Here is a 24,051-nt window from a genome sequence, read left to right as displayed (position 1 = left end):
ACCTTCATATTACAACCACCCAGCTGAGCATTGGATCCATCCTCCATCTGAGCAAAAAATAATTTATCCGATTTCTCCTTTCGTCGTGCTTCCAATCCGGAAGCCATACTTGCTGAGACAAATTGAATAATTTCCTCCAAACAAATAAACGCTTATATCTCTGTTGTTATTCTGGATGTGGACAATACAACTTCAAATCTGATGCATTGGCCACTCTGTTCCTGTAATCTGCTGCAATTAGGGACTGATTCACATCAAGGATGTTTAAAAACACCCCCAAACATTCATAATACGGCCGAGAGTAAGCCAATTGTAACTAATGATTAGGTGGTAAAGAGTGTGCCCTCTCCAGAAAAGATTCCCACCTTCATTCACTGCTTACGTCTTTAGACTAACACAGTTAACTTCTCCAGATTGTATATACCTCACATTAACGGATTAATGGCAATCTTTTTCTGATCATCCAATTTTCCACTGGTATGTCGATAAATATTATTATTGTACATTCACAGCCGCGAAACCACCTTCGTTCACTTACCACAGCAAATGAACACCTCACTATGATTAAGTCCTTCAATCGCTCTTCAAACAGCGAACGCCTTCACTCGTGACGTTTCTCTTGTAACAACGCTCATCTGCAGCATTGGTACAGGGCTGCGCGACTACTTCCAGAGTCCCGAATCAATAATATACTGCTCCACAGTGCCGTTTTGATTTCCTCCTTCCGCAAATGGTGAGTTTTAATTCCAGATACACAGGGGAGAAACACAAACGCTTGCCCATTAACAACCCGCGATATACACTGAAAGCGTAGCGCGCGCCCCTCCGATGTTCATAAACGGTTGATGCCGTCGCCCATGGGTTTCCGTTCCTTGGTCTGTTTGCTTTGAAAATACTTCGGGGTGTAGACGTGCTAACGAGCACTTCCACCCCACAGAGCACAGTAAAATGTGCCGCGCAACCAAGCCACACCCTCCGGCTCCGAAAGCAAAAGGCAAAACCTCACTTGTAAAATTTCTCCGACACCACACCGGTGCAGTCGTCTCACACCGTCCCGCGTAGCCTCTCAACGACGTCTCTTCTAAAGCATATATAATTCAAATTGGCACTCACTCCGTAATTTACACGACCTCACATGTGCAATCAAATCTCCTGTTGCAGTTCCAATACAGGGGCTCCCGCATTTGCAAAAAATAATTCGTAACCAAGTCCCGGAATGCAGGTGCTCCACACAGCGGTCCTGGATGGGTTCCGAGAGACCCTAATATAACCTTAGACACTCCTTCCAATATCAGGAGAACCAGGACACCTCCAATATGAAAATTCAGTTTATTTCAGCACAAAATCCAACGCGTTTCGGCAACAGCCTTACTCATGGACACCACATAAATAAAGTGCTTCACATATATACAGCCCAAGTTGGTCATAGAAATAAAAATAAGAGTGAAAATAAAAATAAGAATAAAAATAAAAAACAGACAAATCCTAATACACCCACAGAAGAACACGTATTTGTGGTGGCCATCTTTAAAGTGCACATTCAATCTTAATACACTGTAATAAATGTTAAATAGTTTTTAAATAGTTTTTAAATCACACTGATATCCCTCATAAGGTTTACATTATCAAAAGACTTGTTCAAAGTTACTTCTCATGATGTTACTCTTCAAACAGATGGTAGAAAATATAATAAATAAATAAATATTTGATACACTATTGCAAATTTATAAAATAATTCAATTATTAAATATCTCAAATAAATATTACAATTACATATTTCATTTCCATGACGTTTGAGTAAAAATATCTATATATATTTTATCAAGTTAAAATCCAATATATTTTATAAAATATTTCATATAAGTATTTAATACTCAAACCCATATCTCAATTACTACCATTGTATCTTGTACTGCCCAAGTGGGCATTTACATTCGCAAGTAACTGTCCTGGAGGATAACATATCATTTCTGATGTTATACATAAACGACCTCGTTCTACTAGTGCATCATGACTTATTAACCCAAATGGGTGGACATACAAATTTCATTCATAATAAAAAATTAACACCTCTCCATATCTTAATATACATTGAAATAACACCAACACTACAAAATACTATTGTGGTAAAAAATGCTCATTGTACTACAAATCTCCACATATCCTCAAAATATATTAATTACTCTAGATGGATACTCAGTTCCTCACTCGAATTCAGCCCTACAGGTTCCAATGTCTCAAACTCAATTATGTATTTAGACTCCAAAGTACGTAACGTCCTTACTCTATTACCGCCCCTCTTGTTGATCTTGACTTGATCAATGACCACAAATTTCAATAAATTCTCATTACCAAAATGTTGCTTAAAGAAGTGCCTCGCTACCGGATAGTTTTTATCATAATTCTTGATAGCTCGTCTGTGTTCCAGAACTCTTTTCTTTGCACTATGTATCGTGCTCCCCACGTACAATTTGTCACATGGACATATCAGACAATAAACACAATAAGTTGTGTTACAATTAAAGTTCCCCCTAATTGTAAAACTGTCTGACATCCCTGGAACATTTAGTGTTCTACAATTGTTACTAGTTCTGCAAGCTTTGCATTTCATACAACAAGCAAAACCTGCCACTTTAGTATTCTCCATATATCCCTTCAATGTTACATCATTGCGACATAAATTGTCTTTCAAAGATCTATTTCTCCTGAAGGTTATTTGAGGATTGTCACCAATCCAATTGTTTATATTGGAGTCAGTCTGTAGAATGTGCCAGCTTTTGCTAAGAATAGACCGTATTTTATAAGACTGGTTGTTGTATGTCGTAATGAATCTGATTGGGTCATTGTCCTTCACCTGACTCTCATTCGTCCTATACAAAACATCATCTCTCTTCAAGGACTCTACTTTCCGTCTAGCTTGATTAATAACTTTAACCCCATAGCCTCTACTTCTAAATCTTTCACACATTACCTCACATTCCTGTTGGAAATCTGCTGTCTCACTACAGTTCCTCCGGGCTCTCAGCAATTCCGCATATGGGATGCTGCGTATCAGGGTCCCCGGGTGTGCACTATGGGCGCAAAGCAAGCTGTTACCAGCTGTCGCTTTCCTAAACAATTTGGTCACCAATCTGTTATCTCTTACATAGACTTCCACATCAAGGAACTCAATACAATTTGGATTCAAATGTTCAGTAAATCTCAAATTGTAATCATTATTGTTCAAGTCTTGTACAAATTGTCTAGCTCCTTTCTCATCACCCTTCCAGATTACAAAAATGTCGTCAATAAAACGGCACCATAGGACCACATTGACATCAAATTGAGTGATCACTTCAGACACCTGTTCCTCCCACCAGCCCATGAACAAATTGGCATAGCTGGGGGCGAAGCAGGTGCCTTTTCATATTGGAGGTGTCCTGGTTCTCCTGATATTGGAAGGAGTGTCTAAGGTTATATATATATATATATATATATATATATATATATATATATATATATATATATATATATATATATATATATATATGTATTTATATGAACATGTTTTTTATGATGGGTGTTTTTATCATACATGGTTTTTATTGGTATTTTTACAATGTTTTGGTGATTATCTGTTGTAATGGATGAATTCTTTTCATACCGAATAAAGCTTCTTCTAGGGAGTTCCTATTTGCCATTTCCAAAGCACATGTGTCAAGCATTTCCTAAATGCGAATTAGGCATTTAGGAAATGCAATTACCACCAAATCCAATTTGGTGGTAAGCATGTGCAATTTTTTAAATATGCATTATAAAATGCGTCTGCCATTCCTCTTCTTAAGGGAAAATACCTCAACCTAACTTGTCAACAGGCAAACTTGTAGAGAAGACTTCAAAGGTCACACTTGCAATAAATCCCTCTTCATGAGTGAATTGGTATTTATCAGTGGTAACACAGCATCTAGTATTATGGATACCAAGGGTATCGTAGAATATGAGAGGCACACACTCTTTCTGCCATGGAAGCCAAATTTGCAAATCTATCCCCTCCAGTCTGCCACCCTCCACTCATACCTACTACCAAGTTATTTACACTTACAGATAGAATCTCCACTCTTGTGGCTGGGGTCTGGGCACTTCTATCACCCACCAGCAATTCCTTATTTCCCCCAGGACTTTTACCCTTAGATATGTGCTGTTTTTAGAAGCTGAACCCTATATGTGAAACAGAAACGAATTTGTGCTGTTTCCACAGAGCTCTGGTGGAGCTGGTAACTGATCTCTTCTATTTCCCAGCATATTGCTGGCTTTACTCGCCCTTAAACGAATTTGAACATCAATACTGGAACACTCTGTGGTGTTGCTAACATTCTTTCGATCAAGTCTTTTTCTGACCGCTGTGTTAACATATATGTCTTCTCTTGTAGAAGGTCTCAGGAGTCGGTCAACTATGTGTCTACTTAGCGTTAGCTCAACTCTGCACCTCAGTTGCTCAGAGTACATACCTTCAAATATTTCAAGTGAAGTCTCGTTAATCCATCCGTTGAGATGTTTTAACCAAATGAAACCAAGCATCCCTGGGCAGGTTAGGCTGCTGTTGGGCAAGTTGTGGGTACCACTCATCACTCCATCACAGTTTATGCTCCCTAGCGAGCAAAGGGAATTCACTTTCAGGATCTCTAGTTCCAGCTTTTTGATCTCTCTCTTATGGGCCATTTTCATTAGAGCCAGTGTGCCACGCTTCTGTAGTCTTATCTCATCAGAGGTCGTTTTCTATCTCGTCATTCTGTCTGCAATGGCTTCCGTCGCTTGAGTCATTCTTTCTCTTTAATACTTTAGGGCAGCGATGTGAGTGAGCATTCTTTGTTTACTACCCTACCTCCTAGCTTCTCTCTGCACACTTTTCAGTTCAATTTCTCCTACATTATACTTTTATAGGAAGCTAGGCTGCAGGCCTTGGAATAGGGTTTGAAAGAGGTCAAGGTCTGAACTTAAACTTAGTTGTATCGGAATTCCCCCACTCCTTTATGGGGCCCGCCTCTGGGATGGCCACTACTCCAATACCATTCTATCATTTTATATGCTGCAAGCTTTTGTCCTGCTTGGATTCCAGGTGCTTGGAGAAATGGAACATTACTTTATATGCACAATTATGTCTGGGAATCTTAGATCAAATGCCATATCAAGCTTCATTGTAAGAATCTGTCTGATGACATCAGCTTTACGGAATGGGGCCCCGCGGCTCTGATTTACCACTTGCACCAATAGGTGGTTAATGGAAGCAGAATTGTCCCATGAAAGGATAATCCATATGTGGTAAGATACCCAGTAATTCAAGGCGTGCATGTTTACCCCGCATTTCGGGATAAAAAGTGGCATTTTCAACTTGCAGGTGTGGCAAATCGATGATCCGGAACTAGGGCATTTCAGCGCATCAAGGTGTGCAACATGTAACTGAGGGCTGTATCTTACTGCTAGGGAAAAGAAAGATGAAGTGCTACAAAAATCCAAACCTATCTCACTTGCATGCTGAACCTGTAATGCTGTACCTGTAATGGTGTAGGCTCTGTTATTTATGTTGTTTATATTATTGCGTTCAAGGTCAAGGTCCCAGCACACTGAAGAGCTGTAAGAAATGTATAGTGTCCCACAACCTGCCCATGTGTTATGGACAGGCATTGACTTAGGCAACAGCATACAACCTCAGCATCACATCTGCCACATTTTATGTGAGTTGGCAAATTGTGCCATGAAGGATGACCGGTGTCCTTTGTAAATAATTCGGATTACATTTACATTGTCCATGTGCCCTTGAGGTTCCCATCAGGGGACGGATGTGCTCCATGCTGAGTGCCAAATGTATGCCCAAACAATGTTCTTGCAGTGCGAGCTCCATTCACTGTACGATTACTCAGGTAAAAGGCTGGAAGCACACAACAAACTAATCAAGTTTTTGGAAATTAGTTGTGAATTCTAAAGTATAATACAAGAAGGAAAATATGGTATGCGTGAAGAAAAAGGGAGGTCTATACTTCCGGTTTATCAGTGTGAGCTCCAGCCTATCAAGTGTCTCCAGGCAGTTTCATCACTCCAGCACAGCCCTGTCAGTGAGAGCTCCTTCCCAGGAGTACCCTTTAATGGAATAACCTTCCCTGCACTACCCTGACAGTGTGAGCTCTCACCAATAGTGCCCAAGACAGGACATTGCCTTCTCAGATACACTCCTTCAGTGTGTGGTGCCACCACTAGCAGTGTGAGCTCCCTTCCCTCACTGACATTAAGAATAACATCTCTCCTAGCAGTGCATTCTTGAGTATGACACCTTTTTAAAAGTGCCTTTACTGCCTAATCATCTTCTCACTAGTGCCATGAGAGTTCACTTCCCTTATCACTGCACTGTCAGTAAGAGCTCCTCCCAATGTGTTCTCTATAATACTGTGCCATCCCCAGCAGTGATCTGATAGTGTGAGTTCTCTCTCAGCAGTCTTGTCAGAGGGATTTCCTTCTTCACGCTCGTGCCATAAATGTTCTGCCTCCCTTTCACAATTCTCCCTCATAGTTGCATCTTCCTTGTCTTAGCTTCCTCTACAGTGTAATTCCCCTTCCAGCAGTAACCTGTCAATGTGGACTGCCTCTCAACAGCTTCCTGCTATGTGTTCCCCCTCTCCATAATATTGAGTTACTTTGGTCCCACTCCTTGTCGTGTTTACGGTGGTGAGCTCCCTCTCTGCGATGCCACAGAGCTGCCAGTTGCTCCTTTCAGTGTATGCTATTCACTTCAGTGCCCTACAGTGCAAGCTTATTTCTGTTTCATCTATCCAATCTCTCACAATCTTTACACTTTCACATTTTATAACCTAATAAACTCATGGTCCTCTTTACTCAAATCACACATACTCCCATTTAGTAGATATGGGGCCAGATTAGATGTTGGCAGATGGGTTACTTCATCACAATGGTGACGGACATCCCGTCCACCATAGAAAATAATGGGATTTAGATTTTGGCGTACAGGATATCTGTCACCGTTGTAACAGAGTGACCCATCCGCCAACATCTAACTCAGGCCCATAGTTCCTTACTTGGGCATTTATCATATTTCAAACACATATGAACATTTCCATCTTCAAGGATAGAAAGATCCTTCAACGAGATGTAGAAATCTTACAAGTAACAAGAAAAAAGTTAATTTAATTAAATATAATAACAAACAGCGTATCTGCCATGCTATAGGAAGTATCATGTAGGTAGAACCTTCTCCTGCAGAAGAGGGAAAAAAGTGCATAAATAGCAGTTCCTAATATTCATTATTTCAACATTCTCCCTTAATATTTTAGCATATTATCCTGAAATCGAATGTGTCATAGTATTATGTTTCACTTCATAATGTACTGTAGTTAGTGCAAATCTTTGGGAGACATATCTTACTGCAGGAATTAAGCACAGTAACAAGCCAAATAGAACTGCTAATGCCAATAATAATACAATTGTAAAAAATTAGATTACTGCTTGAGGGGGAGGTGAAACCCTATTCAAGCAGCAACCACAAACCTTGTCAGGGTGAAGTCATAAGCAAACCCCAAATTAACCTGTGTTCAACCCTCTGGTAGCTTGGCACAGAGCAGTCTGGCTTAACTTAAAGGCAATGCATAAAGTATTTATGCAGCACTTCAAACTGTCAAAAAATGAAAACACAAGAAAAATCACACACCAATTTAGAAAAATATAGTACAATATAATAAATAATTTGACATTAAAACAACAAAATTCTAGTTAGCAGAACCGGAGTAATACAATTTTAAAGACAAAAGTCAAAATAGTGCCAAAAACCATAAAGTGCCACTCACGGCTATCTGGTTGTGCTAGACCCGGTGAAAGACACAAGTTCAGACCTACTTTGATGGAGCACAGGCAGTATTCAGGGACCATGGTCGTCCTGCCGAAACAGTTACCTTCGAAGTCCAGTGCAAGAGTTCTGTTTGTGGTCGAAAGGGAATAGAGAACAGGGAGAGTGTCACAGATGGTTGTCGATGTAGCGTGAAGGACAGGCCGGGTGTTGCAGACAGTTGACGCTGCAGAGTGAAGTCCCTTCGTGTTGGGGTGCAGCGCAGGCAGCAATATCTTGGCATGAAAGGGTCTGTTCACGTATGCAAAGATCCCAAAAACTTCAGGGGACTCAACTGAGGTCACACCAAGGGTCCAGGACCTGAGGACTACCACTTTGGGGATCAAGAAGTCACTCCAGCAGAAGCCAGCAGGGCTCAGGCAGGTCTAATTGCAGGTCCATGCAGCAGGTCAGCGGGGCAGTTGCAGGGAGCCTCTGGAGCTTGTATTGTGCCTTTAGCTCAGAACAGGAGGTCAGCAGGCTGATACTTGGAGTCATTTCAGTCTGGGATGAAGGGTGCAGGTCCAGACTTACTTCCCACCAAGCAGAACAGCAGACTAGCAAGGCAAAAGAATGGCAGTCCTTCTGTCAGCAAAACCACACAGAAGTCCTTCTTCCGTAGTATCCACAGGTCTAGATGTGTACTCAAGAGTTGGCGTCCCAGGTCCAATATTTATACCTGGTGCTTTCTTTGGAGTGGTAGAAGATTCTAGAGCATTTCCTTTGAAGTGCTCAGGATTCCTGCCTCCCTTTTCCTGGCTACAGGCTAACTACAGGTGGTATGCAGTACTTAATGTGGAGGCAGGACACAGTCTATTCAAGTGCAATCACACTGCCTTCTGATCCTGCCAGTGATGGCCACTTTAGGGCACACCTAAGCTCTCTATTGTGTGTGACTGTCTAGGAGGAATAGACAAAGACCAACTGCCAAATACAACAAGTCATGTGATTCAGAGACAGGCTGCAAGCTCTGGATGGCTAAGGCAGGAAAATGCCAACTTTCTAAAAGTGAGATTTTCAAACTTGTAATTCAAAATGTGCTTTACTATAAAGGAGGATTTCATATTAAAAATTCAGAGACACCAAAAACAAACAGTTTAAGTGATTCCCCTTGGAAGTTATTCTTATTAAATGAAATGAGGTAGCCCCAATCTTATCCTATGGGCAATGTAGGCATTTCAATAGTGAAAAACAAATGTAAGAGTTTTTCATTATCAGTACACGTAAAACTGAAAAATATATGTCCTACTTTTTTAAATACATTGCACCCTGCCCTTTTGGCAGTTTAGGGCCTATTCTAGGGGAGACTTACATGCACTAAAACGGAAAGTTTGGGCCTGGCAAAAGGTTTCATATGGCAGGTCGACATGGCAGCTCAAAACTGCACACAGACTGCAATGGCAGGCCTGAAATGAGTAAAGGGCTACGTAAGTGGGTGGCAACCAGTGCTGATGGCCCACTAGTAGCATTTAATTTAAAGGCCATGGGCACAGGTAGTACCACTTGACTAAGGACTTACAAGTGAATTAAATATGCCAATTGGGGTAAGCCTACTTAACCATGTTTAAAGTGCACAGACTCCTAAGGCCCACAGAAACAAATTCAGCAGAAAATAGGAGGAGGAAGGTAAAAAGTTGAGGGATGACCCTGCAGAAAGGGCTAAGTCAAACAACACTCAAACTATTACATTACATTTATAGCATTTGTTGTACTCCATTTTCTATTGAGATTTAAAACAAACAATTGTGAAAATCCAAAAATAGATTTTTACAAAAAGATCTATTAAAGCAATAATAGATTTCTTCTTTTCTTCTTATTTCTTAGAAAACAATAATTAAAACAAGCTTAAAAATCTCTGTAATTCAGTTCATGCTCTCAAAAGTTTCTTCTGTTAGAATTTGCTATGTTTTATTCTGCACTATTAACTTTACCTTTAACAGTTTTTCAACTTCTGAAGGTGGTTCTTCTTCTGATTCACATTCAGGTTCACTTTCAAAGTTGTATTGAGAACAATTTATTGGACTGAAGTTCTCTGGTTCTGAATCTTCTTCCTCAGACACTGTTGCTAGACATACCTGTTAGAAACTGGGTCTCTAGTTGGCAGAGGTATGTACCCTGCCTACGTAGGGACCGCAATCCTAGTCAGGGCAAGCCAATGCCACAAAATAAATTAGCCCATGCTCACCCTCTGGTAGCTTGCCGCAGATCAGACAGGCCTAACTTAGAAGGCAATTTGTAAAGTGGTTGTGCAACACACACACAATAACCACAGGAGGTAGACCACAGAAAGACTCCACAGGGAAGTAGGAAAAGAAAGTTTGTTTATATGTTTAATTTAAGATCAGCACTATCCAATTTTGAAAATGTTTAAATATTTCCTTTGCAGACTCAAAATAAAACAAGGTTGATATACAATGATGTGATCAAAGAGGTGGTGCCGGAGACACCTCAGTACGAGCATGTGATAATTTTATAGACTACGGTACTGCCCTCACAGCGCTCCTCTCTGGGAGCAGATCAGTGATTTTCTGGGCACATTCACCAGAGGAAACAGGTGGGGACCACAGGAGAACGGTGCGGGACCGGGTTAAGCAGGGCTGCTCCAGGTGCACGAGAACACGGGCCGTGATGGCTCCGGGGCCACTCCAGGTGATCACAGATGCACGCAGACCAGTTGGACACAGCCACTCAGATTGATTGCAGTGACAAGTGACAAAGGCTCTGGAAGGTAGATCCGGGTGTCCACAGATGCAAGCGGCAGAATTTTGCAAAGCCGCTTGGGGGTGATTGAAGCAGGGAGTGGCAAAGGTTCAGCAGGGCCACTCCGGATGATCAAAGTTGCAAGTGGCAGAATTTGGCAAAGCCGCTCGGGGGTGATTGAAGCCGCGAGTGGCACAGGTTCAGCGGAGACACTATGAGTGAACAAAGTTGCAAGCGGCAGAGTTTGGCAAATCCGCTCAGGGGTTATTGTAGCAATGAGTGGCAAAGGTTCAGAAGGGCCTCCGGGTGAACAAAGTTGCAAGTGGCAGAGTTTGGCAAAGCCGCTCATGAATGATTGAATCAGCGAGCTGCAAACATTCAGTAGGGCCGCTCCGGGTGAAAGAAGTTTTAAGCTGCAGAGTTTGGCAAAGTCGCTCAGGATGATTGTAGTAACTAGCAGCAAAGGAAAGCAAAATCCCACTTGGAGTCACTCTGGGTTTGGTGAACAAGCCTTGCGCTACTGGGCAGAGAGCTACAGGAAGCATGATGGCACAGCAAAGCAGGGCAGTAGTTCCTGGGAGCAGTTAATACTGCAAAGTGGCAATCCTGCCACACTGCAGTCTTGAGTCCAGCTGCGTTTCCTTGAGCCACGACGTGTACTGTTTTCAGGTCAGCCTCAGCTCCAGACTACCAGTGGGAGGTAATCAGCCCCTTTGTGTGGACTCTAGTCACTACCCTTTGGAGGTGAAAGTGTGAGCCCTTCCTAACCTCCTCCCCAGGAAGACCCATCAGTATGCAGATGCATGCAGATGCAGCTGAGTGTCCTGTGTTGTTGGTGCCTGAAGGAGATGCACAGGTGTAGCTGTCACCTAGCCCAAGCCAGGCGTGCTGTAGGCACACATGGAGTGAGTGCAGAGAAATGCCCACTTTCTAAAGGTGGCATTTTTAAAATAGTAACAATAAATCCGACTTTACAGGTAAAGAGAGTTAATTATTTCCATCCCAATGTTACTAAACATGATGCAGCTACTCCTGTCCGATCGAGAATTACAGCTTAAAGGTATTATAAGGAATTCCTAATGCTGGCCTATGAGGGGGTAGGCCTCACAGTAATGAAAAATGACTTTGGAAGTTTTTCATTACCAGGACATTAAAACTTAAAAGTATATGTCCGGCCTTTTACTTACATGGCACCTGCCCTAAGGGCTACCTAGAGCAAACTTATATTTAAGAAAAGGAAAGTTTAAGGTGTGTCAAGAGGTTTTAAAAACCAAGCCGGGATGGCAGTGAGACTGCACACACAGGCTCTGCAGTGGTAGGCCTGAGCCATGTTTACAGAGCTAGTCAAGTGGGTGGCACAACCAGTGCTGCAGGCCCACTAGAAGTAGCAATTAATTTACAGGCCCTGGGTACATGGTATGCCACTTTTCAAAGGACTTACAGATAATTAAAATATGCCAATTGTGGTTACACCAATGTTACCATTGGGAGAGGCACATGCACATTAGCCCTTTTCACCAGTGGAAAAGTGCTCAGGGCCCTAAGGCCAACAAAAAGATGGTCAGAAAAATAGGAAGAGAAAGGCAAAAAGTCTGGGGATAACCCTGCAGAAAGGGCAATTCCCAACAATACATATTAAGATGATGCATACATTCTATTTGGGGTTCTATTTCTCACTGGCCTTTTAGCAACTGGTGATTCAATTTCACTGTTTTCTGAATCTAATTTGAATCTAATTCCATTACTTCTGACTCTTAATTGTTTGGCTTTAATTTCTGTGCTTTCTCTTGTTCACAGTGATTTCTTTTGCAGCTTCTTTTCAGTGACCTGTTTTCATCAACTCTCTTGTTTTCACCAATACATATTGGTAAAATTTATCCATTTATGGATGAACTGTAATCATTTACAACTGCACGTTTCACTGTGAAATGCTTTCTGCCACTGGGGGTTCTGGTGACTTGAATTTTCAACTGGAGCCTTTCATTGTTTTGACCGGAGACTACTACTTCTTGCTGCAGCTCATGCTTTGGACTTTGACATTGCAACAGTTCTTCACTCAGATTCTCACTTTGAAACTGGACAACAACACTAAAAGAGTTACTAGTATCTTCATCCAGAATTTTCACTTTCACTGATCTGGACTTTTATGACTCCAATATCTTCACCATTTTCTTCTTCAGAATTTAAAACGTTATCACCACCCAACTCTGGGCCAGCAGTGCGAACATGAGCCTGACTCTGTGAATCAGTGTTGTTTTCATCACATCTTCATCTGCCATCTTCACACTTTTCCTGTGAGCAACATGGCTCGATTGTGGAATTCAGGCACAATTTACAATAATGTTTATTGTTATGATCACTTGATATGGCTCCTTCTGGTGCTTGTCCAAGCAACTGTTTCTCACATGTCTTCAGACCGTTATCCTATGCCGAGACTCTGGTAGTGACATTCTATTTCTGTTGTTGCTTCTGTTGCCAAGTTCACATGGTGAGAGACAGATTTCACCATATCTGTCAAATCTTTGCTGAGATCCAGTACAATATCTATAATCTGTAATTGAAACAAGTGTAGCTGAAGGAGTAAAAGCCAATCTCATTGCTCTGCCAAAAATCATTTCATGGGGTGAGAGGCCAGTCTTTTTGTCAGGAGTACACCTAATGCCCATCAAAACAAGAAGAAGAGCATCTGGTCACTTCAAACTAGTAGAAGCACAAACTTTGGCCAGTTTATTTTTTAATATCCCATTCATCCTCTCTACCAGCCCAGTAGATTGAGGATAATGGCAAATCTGATCTATTTGGTGAGCAGTACGTATCAATTGCAAAATCTCCATTTGTAAAATGGAAGACATGATCTGTCTTAATAGAGGCTGGGACTCTAAATCTTGATATCAATTACCTCAACAAAAGTTTGACAACTGTAAGGTTATCTGATCTCTGTGTACAATAAGCCTTGACCCATTTAGAAAACAAGCAGACAATTACCCAAAAATATTTCAAGCCATGACAAACTGTCATCTCCACAAAATCTGCAAGCACTCTTGTAAATAGGCCCTCTGATTTGCCAATGTGGTTCATGACGGAAGTTGTTCCCTTGCCCTGATTTTTTCTTTGATAAACCAAACAGTACACACAAACTCTCAGCTACATTTCTGAAATTTTCATTTTCCCAATGTTGCCTATCCCAATAAGCACTAAGCGAGTCAGTTACTCCCTGAATGCACTTCCATTGGATACAATATTACATGAGGTCATACTTGTGATTGGGGTAACATACACATTTTGATGATTCTTCTTGTAGCCTAATTTTCTCAGTTTGCATAGAACTTATAATTGATTAACCATTTTCAGTTTCTTGAATCACTGTCTTATTCTTTGCACAATATCTGGACACTTGATCCGCATAATTACTTCCAAGAGTGAACTTATTTTTACTAGCCTCAAGGGCAGCACACTTGACTACAACAATCCCCTTTGGTTGTATCTCTTTCAATAAATCAAGTATATTGATGACCATAGTTGACCAAAAGCATCCACCACCACAAAATAATACTGTCTGTCTGTATATATTGTCACCTTCAAATTTTCTGATAAGCACCCAGCTATGCCACCTGTACAGAAGTTACATTAGGCAGATTTGATGCTTGAAGGATTTCAGAAATGGAACTTACCGCATAGGCAGACTTCAGTGCTCCATATTGGTCTCTCAAACAAGAACCATCAACAAATAAAGTCAGATCAGTTATTTCAAGAGAAGTTTCTTGGATACCTAGTCTTGGTTTGGTATATAATTCTATATACTGCTAAGCAGTCATGCTCATGTTCATCATCATCTTCCCTGTCTTTATAGCTTTTGCGTGAAAATCAAAGCAATGTTGCCGGATTCAAAGTGTTACACCTCTTAATCAACATCTTCTCTCCTGCCAGTATGACTTGTTCATATTTAGTCAATCAGGTGTTTGTCATGTGCTCTGTTCTTTTACCCGTCAACAGGATCTCAGCTGAGTGTGGAACATATACAATTTAAGTGTGGCCCACCAATGTGCCCTCTCTTAGTTCAATGGCAATGCAAACAACTGCAACCAATTTCAAACAGCTAGGAGGACTTCCAGCTACTGAGAAGTAAACCACTGGTCCCAAGTGGAGCCATGCTTTTGAGTAAAAATGACGATTTTCCAATTAATATGTACAGAGAATCTTGATTTCATTAAAGACAGCGGAGGCTATCATTATGCATAAATCCTTTATTGCTGCTCCAACATGCAGCCCTTTAAAGAACAAACATACATCATAAAGAAAAATATTCCATTGTCGTACAGCTTATATAACCATAGCAACAACCATCTTCCTCTTTTAGGCTGCGACAGAAAGAAAAAACGTGAACTTAAAGCAACATGGAGCTTTTAAAACAAGGGCAACAGGAGACATCCAGACAATCCATTGTAGTCTTTTCCAATTAAGAATTATTCCTTATGGAAGAAATATAGTTTTAAAAGGCTGTTCCTTAAAATAAGATAAAGATAGCTTAAGATAAACTGTTATTCCAAAAAGAAGCAGAGTATACATCAAAGGACATTATTTCTTTCTTTCTCTTCATTTTTTTAACTTGCTACTTTATCAATAAACAAATAAATATGACTAGCTCACCCCACCTAAAAATTAAAAACAGGGTGCGGTGGGTGGGATAATGATAGCCAGCACTGTCTTTAATGAAATCAAGATTCTCTCTGCATCATTTCCACGTTATTTCATTACCAGACTGAAGGCTGTCACTATGCATGTTTCAAACATTAACATCCCCCTGGGAAGTATAACGAGGCCTAGGAGGTCTTTTAATTTGAATACCCTTCATCATCTTGCAAATTAGTGGGTCAATCCCAGTCGTGGTGTCACCTATGAAGGCGTGACCAGCCGTAACACCCGGTCTATGACCATTAATTGTCCTACAAGATAACCCTGACTAAAATAATTCAGCTACATTAATTGCTAAAACAGTCATGGGAGCCTCCACGGGATCCAGCCTCCATTCCAGGCACCAACTACACCATTTGCACCAAACTCCCCTATATCTCCTAGTTCCTGGTGCCCATGAATCATCCAGTAAATCCTTACTCTTTCCTGAAAGGCCTGAGAATCCTGCAGAACCCCTGATATTCTCCAAACAAGAAGGTCTAACTTTCCTTCTTCCACTAAGGGATGTTCTTCTCCATCTGGGCCTATCAGTAAACCCTGATGTACTGGGATAAGACGCGTTTCCTGCACCCCAACTCCATCAACCCTGGAAACCAAGCCTGAGAACTCCAAAAGGGAGTGACTAGGACTAATCTGCACTCCTCTTTCTGAACTTTCCAGAGTATCTTCTGGATCGTGGCATGTGGTGGAAAGGCATAGCCCCTCCCAGAATTCCATTCCTGGACAGACGCATCTACTGCCAGAGTTTCTGGGTCCAGTCTCCAGCTGAAAAATCTCAGTACCTGGACTCAACTGCCAATCACTAAAGTCCCTGAGGTGACGAAAATTCCAGTCTGCCCTCAGATTCAATTTGCCTAGAATATGGGTTGCTGTCAAGATAATCCTGTGATCCCAACAGAAATACCAAATTTCTCTTGCTAATTCCGCTAACTGCCTTGAACCTGAGCCTCCCCAGTTGATTGATATAAAAGACTGCCCTGACGTTGTCTGTGCAAATCAGGACCACACTGTTTGCCAAATGAGCTTTGAAGCTCTTTAGACCATTCAGTCCTGCCATCAACTCCAAACAGTTTATGTGTAAAGAACTCTTTAAACTTTACCAATGACCCGTGTTTCTAAATTGTTCAAATGGGATCCTGTCTTCAAGGTAAACTCTGGCACATTCTCAAAAATTGCTTTGCCATTCCAATACTCTAGATTGTTCAACCACCATTCCAGAGACTCTGGGGGTGAATCTGTCAGATCTGCATACCAAAGACCCTTTTGTAAACCAAATGTCTTCAAGCCCTGGAGATCCCTGTAATGTAGGGGTCCTGGTGAAATATGCTGAATCAAGAACAGAAGACCAATGATAATTGCTGAATTCCTGGTAGTCACAATCTATTTTCCTAGAATATATCTCACCTCCTTTCTTATTTCGTTTATCTTTTTTTGAGGTTAAAGAAGTTGAGCGTGTAATGTGTCTACCTGAAATCCTAGAAATTCCATTGACTGAATTGGAGCCAGAACTGATTTTTCGACATTGATAATGAATCTGAGGCTCTGCAATAGTTCCCTTGTCATATGTAAATGATCCAGAAGAGCTGTCTTTACCTGGCCCATCAACAGAATGTTGTCCAAATAAATTATCAAGCAAATTCCTCACTCCCTTAAAAAGGCCACGACGGGTCTTAGGACCTTAGTAAAACACCACATAGCAGAGGAAAGACCAAAGGGAAGACAACAGAACTGGTCCAACACTACCCTCCATCTGATGTGGAGGTATCTCTGTGAACTCTCTGCCATAGGGACTGTAAAATGTGTGTCCTTCAAGTCTAGTTTTACTAGCCAATCCTTTTCCTGCAAGACATCCTGTAACAAATGGATCCCTTCCACCTTAAAGTGATGATAAAACAGATATTTGTTTAGCTCACTTTATTATATTGAATTCAGAACTGGGCACCATCCCTTGCCTTTCTTTTTTACCCAAAAATATTGCATTCAGAAAACCATTCTGTGAGTCTGCTACTTTCCCTATTGCGCCCTTTTGCAACCCCTGGGAAACCTCCACATCTACTAAGTCCATGCTCTCTTTGTTGAAACCTTCTAGAAATCTATGATGAAGCCTGATATGGTTTCTAGAACCCATGGATCGTTTGTTATATCTCCCCATTTGTGAATGAACATTTTCAATCTTCTGACAACCTTTACTATGGAAGAACCAGTACAAATTGTTCCATCTACCTTCAGACAGTGGTCCATGTGACCTTTTCTTTCCTCCTCTATACCCTGATCTTTTCATCTGTGGGTAAAAGCCCGGTGAGGTCTGGACGCCTCTGCAGTAGCCCCGAAACCTTGACTTTACTGACTCCGGGCATAAAATTGGGACTTGCTGAGACCTCAGCCAGCAGCCAGTCCCCTCCTGTCGGCCCTTCCAAAAACACGTGCCCCAAACACACGTCTCAAAGTATACTGTGCTTTGCTTAAAGCAGTAAAGGTAGAGACATACTTGTGCAACAAGTTAATAAAATTCCACCCAAACAGGAGGCCTTGTTTTACATAGGGCTTTACCGCCTTTTCTGGGGTTAGTGGGTCTTTCATCATCAGTGATAGAGAAGTACTCCTCTGAAGGGGCACTGCTCTTCCTCTTGGTTATTACGGCCTCCACCGCTTCCTTAAAGGAGCTTTCCAACCCTTCTTCATAATATTTTTTATGGTTTAAATCTGTTTATTGTTTTAAACAAGAAAATACAACATACTTCCACCTACAACCAAAGGCCGGTGGATAAAAGAACAACAACACGAAACAAGGGAGTGAGGGTAGAGGGGGGTGTCAACGGGTAAAGGAAAGGCAGGGGAAGGATTAAGAGAAAAAACCTCACTAGTTCTCAAAGCTATTATATGGCTGCTCTCAGGGGTGGGCGATGAGAGTGTAGAGTGTACCATAGCCGCCATTCAGGAGGCCATGTGGGGTATGCGAGTGAGGCCCAGGATTTGCAAGAATGCCTGCCATATATGTTTTCGGAATTAATCGGATTGAAAGCATATACAGGGGGTCATTCTGACCCTGGCGGTCATGGACCGCCAGGGCCAACGACCGCGGAAGCACCGCCAACAGGCTGGCGGTGCTTCCTGGCCAATTCTGACCGCGGCGGTAAAGCCGCGGTCAGAAAAGGGAAACCGGCGGTTTCCCGCCGGTTTTCCCCTGGCCATAGGAATCCTCCATGGCGGCGCTGCAAGCAGCGCCGCCATGGGGATTCCGACCCCCTTCCCGCCATCCTGTTCCTGGTGGTTCTTACCGCCAGGAACAGGATGGCGGGAACGGGTGTCGTGGGGCCCCTGGGGGCCCCTGCACTGCCCATGCCACTGGCATGGGCAGTGCAGGGGCCCCCTCACAGGGCCCCATAATGATTTTCAGTGTCTGCTTAGCAGACACTGAAAATCCCGACGGGTGCCACTGCACCCGTCGCACCCCAGCAACTCCGCCGGCTTCATTCGGAGCCGGCTTCATCGTTGCTGGGTCTTTTCCGCTGGGCGGGCGGGCGGCCTTTTGGCGGTCGCCCACCCGCCCAGCGGTAAAGTCAGAATGACCGCCGCAGTCATTTGACCGCGGTGCGGTCTTCTGGCGGGGGAACTTCGCCGCCCGCCGAAGTTGGAATGACCCCCACAGTATCCCCAGGTTTTCTCAAAACATGACAGTGTATGTGATGCACTGGCTGTTAACGTCTCCATGCTCAAGCGGTCCCACAGTTTGTAGGGCCAGTTCAGGTGGGTTGGTATTTGGTATGATCCACAATGTGTCAATATAACTTGTTTTGCAGCTGCCTGTGCTAGTGTTATAGCACGCCCATTGGGTGACTGCAAGGGGTATGTAAGAGGGTTAAGTAGCCCTAAAAGGACATAGCTAGATCCGTGTTCCAGATTTTGTTAATGTCAGACAGCATCTCCTTCCAGAATGCCGAATCTTGGAGCAGTTCCACCACACGTGTTCGAGCGTGCCCAATTGTCCGCAGTGTCTTCAGCATTGTCACCTAGCTGGTGTGTAGTACCAATAGTAGTCTATTTTAAATATCATTTCTTTATCCATAGCGCTGCAAGCAGATGTGCGTGCTCTGTGCCAGATGTCTCTTCATCCCGTGATGGTGAATGTTCGTCCACATTCAAGTTTCTAGCGTTCCTGCACCAGGGACTTGTAGGGTCCTAGGGGAGCAATAAGGAATTTATAAATATCTGAGAGAATGTACTTTTTGGATGAACCGGTAATCAGTCACCTTTCAAACAGAGTCAGAGCGTGACTCGTGTGAGGGTGGATGTGAGGCTGCTGCAACAAGTGCCTAAGGGCCATATATTGCCAGTGAACATCGGAGAGGAGGCTTCAGTGAGTTTGAAGTTGTGGAAAGTTCATGATGTCCTCCGACTCAAAGACATCTCCTAGCCTCTTACATCCAGCCATTTGCCAAGTATCGAAGGAGGCGCCCCTGCTGCTGGAGGAAACTCAGGGTTCCCTATAAAGGGTGTCAGGGGTGAGAGGCAGAAGGATAGTTTATGATGGATCTGGACTGCATCCCAGACACCCATGGTGGCCCGTAGGACTAGGAAAATGTATACACTGGGTGGCCAATGAGGTTTAGGTGGCCAAGGTATTTTACAAATGTGGATGGCAGCCACTGCTTGGTCAATGAAGCACCAGTGCTTCTCCGTGCATGGCTTGGCCCATTCCACCATCTACTGCAGTTGAGCAGCCTGTTAGTATTTTGTTAAGTGAGGAATGCCCAATCCGCCCTCATCATGGGCAAGGCAGGCGTGTTTTTTCGCAATCCATGCCTTTTTGCCACTCCAAATAAAATCATCAATGAGTTGGTGCAATTTAGTAATAGCGGAAGGAGGAGGTTGCAGTGGTAAAGTATGCATAACATAGCCCAGTTTTGGGAGCAGCATCATCTTGACTGCCGCTAGTCAATCCAGCCACAAGAGTATGTGCCTTTTCCTGGAAGACAGTTCTGACCTGGCGATGTGTAAAAGCCTTGAATAGTTGCTATCAGCAGTACATCACAACAATGAAAGTATATGGAGGCCCAGGTAAGTTACTCCCTGGGGTGCCCAAGTGAAGAGGAAGTGGTGTTCCAAGTGAGTCTGGTCTGCCTTAGGTAGAGTAAGGTCGACAATGTTGGATTTTGCATAATTAATCTTAAAGCTGGAAGCGCCCTCGAACATCTCCAACTCCTCCATGAGTGGGGGCAGTGAGGCCGGGGGGGGTCCGTCAACACAATCCTCATGTCGGCATAGAGTGCAAACATGTGTTCCCTGCCCCCCCCATCTGCAGGCCATTGATGCTGTTATTGAGGTGCACCCACTCTGTGAAAGGCTCCATATAGAGAGCAAATAATAAAGGAGACAGAGGGCAACCCTGACGAGTACCCCTAATAATAGCAAGCCGTTGACTCAGACTACTACTTTTGGTTGCTTGTAACTAGACCACACCCAGCCTATTTTAGTGAGGACCAGTTGGAGATACGGCCAGTGCACTCTGTCAAATGCTTTTTCGGCGATGACAGAGAGGAGAACAGTGGGGGTATAAGATCGATGAGCTTTGTCGATGAGGTGACAAAGTAGTTTAGTATTGTCACCGGATCAACCAGGTGTTGCATGTATGGGGCTAGGCAGGCAGCCATGATTCCGGTAAAGATCTTAGCATCTACATTTAATAATGAAGTAGGCCGGTATGACAAGCAATAGGCAGGGTCCTTGCCTGGCTTGGGGATGACGTGTTGGTAAGGGTGCCTGTTGTGCTAAAGGAATGTAGAGCCTGGTTAAAATGGGTGCTGGAACAGGAGCAAAGGTCTTGCTGTATAGCCATCTGGGCATAGTGTTTTACTGGTGGTCAGCTTTTGTATGGCCTGCATCACTTCATCATGTGTATGTCTTTTTCTAAGTCAGAGGACTCGGAGTCGGAAAGGCAGTTCATTGGCAGTTGTGCAAGATAGGATTCAGCATGGCTTGGTCCTAAGTGTTCAGTGATATAAAGTGTGGTGTAGAAGTGCTCAAACGCTTGCACTATATGTTTGCCTTTGACTACATGGTGGCCTTGGGAGTCATTTACTTCCATTAATCTGTGCTGGAGGGTTTGTGTGCTGGGCCTGTGTGCTAATAAACGCCACCTTTGTTACCTCCAGCATAATATTTCTGCTTTAAGCGCAGGAAGGCATACTCAGCTTTGCCTTGTCTAGGGCTTTGAGTTGTTTGCGAGAAGTCGTAGCTGCCTCCTTACTCTAAAAGCTCCTGTATGTTTATGTTCTTCTTCTAGCTACCTTACCTCAGCCTCCAACTGTGCCCTCTTATTTCTCCTATCGCGGTTCAAACAGGCCGCTCTTGTGATGAAGCGTCCGTAAACCACAGCCTTCAGTGTATCCCAGAGTAAGGTGACTGGGACCTCTGGGGTGTCATTAGCCTGTGAGAAGTCAGTGATGGCAGAAGTTATTTCTGAAATGGTCTCTTCCTGATGCAGGAGTGCACAATTAAGGCACCAGGTGTGGTGTTGGGCTGAGGGAACTGGGAAGCAACAGGTGATGGAGATGGGCGAGCGGTCCGAGAGCGCGGCTAACCCAATGTCTGTTGCCGTGGTGCCTATGTTCAAGTGGAGTTCGATGCTAGTGTAGGATTGATGTACTGCGGAGAAGAATGTGCAGCTATTTTTGAGGGGGTGGCGTTGTCGCCAGACATCCACCAGGCCAGTATCTGCCAAACATTGGCGGAATGCTTGGGATTGTGCACCCACTTGGCCTGACCTTTGTGTGGACCTGTCCAATGATGCATCAGGAGCCAAATTGAAGTCACCTCGGATCGTGATGTCTCTGTCCGAGGTAGTCAATATTTTCCCCACCGCCTACTCCAAGAACACCTCTTGGTGGTTGTTGGGGCCATATATGTTTGCTAACATAAAGGTGAGCCTTGTATGGCAATGCTTAAGGAGAGTGCTCTGCCCATGATTTCAGACTGGGTCTGGACCACCCTCCCTGAGAAATGTGTGGCTAAAAGGATCACTATGCCAGCTGTTTTCTTATAGCCAGATGTAAAGTATTGGCAGTCAAACCATTTTGAGTGCATGCGCCTTCTGTCCGCTTTCAGGAGGTGTGTCTCCTGAATGAGGCAGATGTCACAATGTGAGTTTCTAAGTAGTGAGAGCAGCGCTGGTTGCTTGACTGAGCCATTCAAATTTCGAATGTTAAGGCTTAGAACTTCAATCAATGGGTGACAAGTATATCCGGCTAGCTATGTCAGGGGAGATCAGAGCACTCTCTAATGGCACTACTGGGGTCTTTTGCTTGTATAAGCTTTGTGCAGGATCTAATCCAATGCGAACTATGTTTGAGAAGAAAATAGGATCAAACATACAACAATACAACTGAGTTGTTCCCCGCCTGGGAACCTTCATGGAGGATACTGGGTGAGGATCTATGTCACTGGCGAAGCCCGTCAGCATTCCAGAAACAAGAGAGCCCTGACGTCAACAGTGAGTGACTGCTGTTAAGGGCATAGTACTCCAGGCACTTCAGACTGTGGAAACAGACCCTGCGATTGGGTCTTGGTGCAAGATCAGCTTGCTAAGGGGGGCTCCCTCAGTCGTTATCAGGGTTGGAGGCACTGTCCCTCTTTGTAGCTGTTGGAGTAGAACTGCCCTCTCCTGGCGTCTCGCTTGGGCTGACAGTTTGCAAATTACCTTATTTTCGGTGTGGAGGGTGGGCCCTTTCTATGCAGGTGGGGTCAGGGAGCTCCCTGAGCGGGTGTGTGGAGGTTCATCTGGCATAAAAATAAGTGAGTGCACCTCCTCCAGGGTGCGCAGGCTGTGCGTTTAATTATTTTACACAAATGTGATGCGAAGGGCGCGCCCATTTATATTTAATCACTTTTCCACGCAAAAGGTTGGTAAGGGCTCGGAGAGCTCTCCGGCTTTGTAAAGTGATGGCGGACGGTCCTGATAGAGGTACCCTTGAAGTCAATGAAACTCTTGTCTCGCACCACTGCCATGATGGCCTCTTTCTGCTCGTAGTAGTGTAGGCAAGTTAGGATGTCTTGTGGTTGCCCAAGGGAGTGGGCTGATCGTCCTGCCCGATGTGTGAGATCAAGGATGATGTCCTGGGGCTTCAGGTCCGGTGCCACATGGCAGAAGAGGCGGAGAACATATTCTTCTAGTTTTCCAGCATCAGCCAGAAGCGGGACTCTTTAATGCATATATTACACTGCCTTGATCTGGTCTTGAGGTCTTCCAGTTGGTAGTTAAGGTCAGCTGTCTTGTCTTTTAGAGTGAGAATCTTGCAGCTATGTTCCTCCAACTCCTCATCACGTAAATCTCACACTTGTTCTAAGAAATCAACCCTTTGTCCCAGCTCAGCCTCAAGATGTCTAATGTCTTTAATGTCTGCAGCTAGTTCTTGTTTCAGTGGCGCTATGTCGTCTTGCAGTGTGGCTAAAAGGCTTTCAAGGAACAACCGCGTAACTGGGGCATCCATCGCTGGGATATCATTTGGAGAAGTTGCAGCTAGACCTGGTGTTTCGTTAAAGCTAACCTCCTTTCAGTCAGTCTTCTTTCCAGTGAGTTTTGTAAACAGACCTTTAACGGTAGAATCCGTTTGAGCCGAGCGGGCAGTCAACAAGTTGTCTGAAGGATCAATGAGGTTGTTGTATGCCGGGAAAGTGAGTTGCGGTCGGTTGGCCTCAGATTTGTTGTTTTTCGGGGATCCTATTCTACGTGATCCTGTGTTAGTGTCTCATAGCTCCCTCTACTCCATTTGTCCCATCATAGCCCGCATCACAGG

This window comes from Pleurodeles waltl, chromosome 9 (genome assembly GCF_031143425.1).
Source record: "Pleurodeles waltl isolate 20211129_DDA chromosome 9, aPleWal1.hap1.20221129, whole genome shotgun sequence".
In the NCBI taxonomy this organism is placed as follows: Eukaryota; Metazoa; Chordata; class Amphibia; order Caudata; family Salamandridae; genus Pleurodeles; species Pleurodeles waltl.
This window is presented reverse-complemented; position numbering follows the sequence as displayed.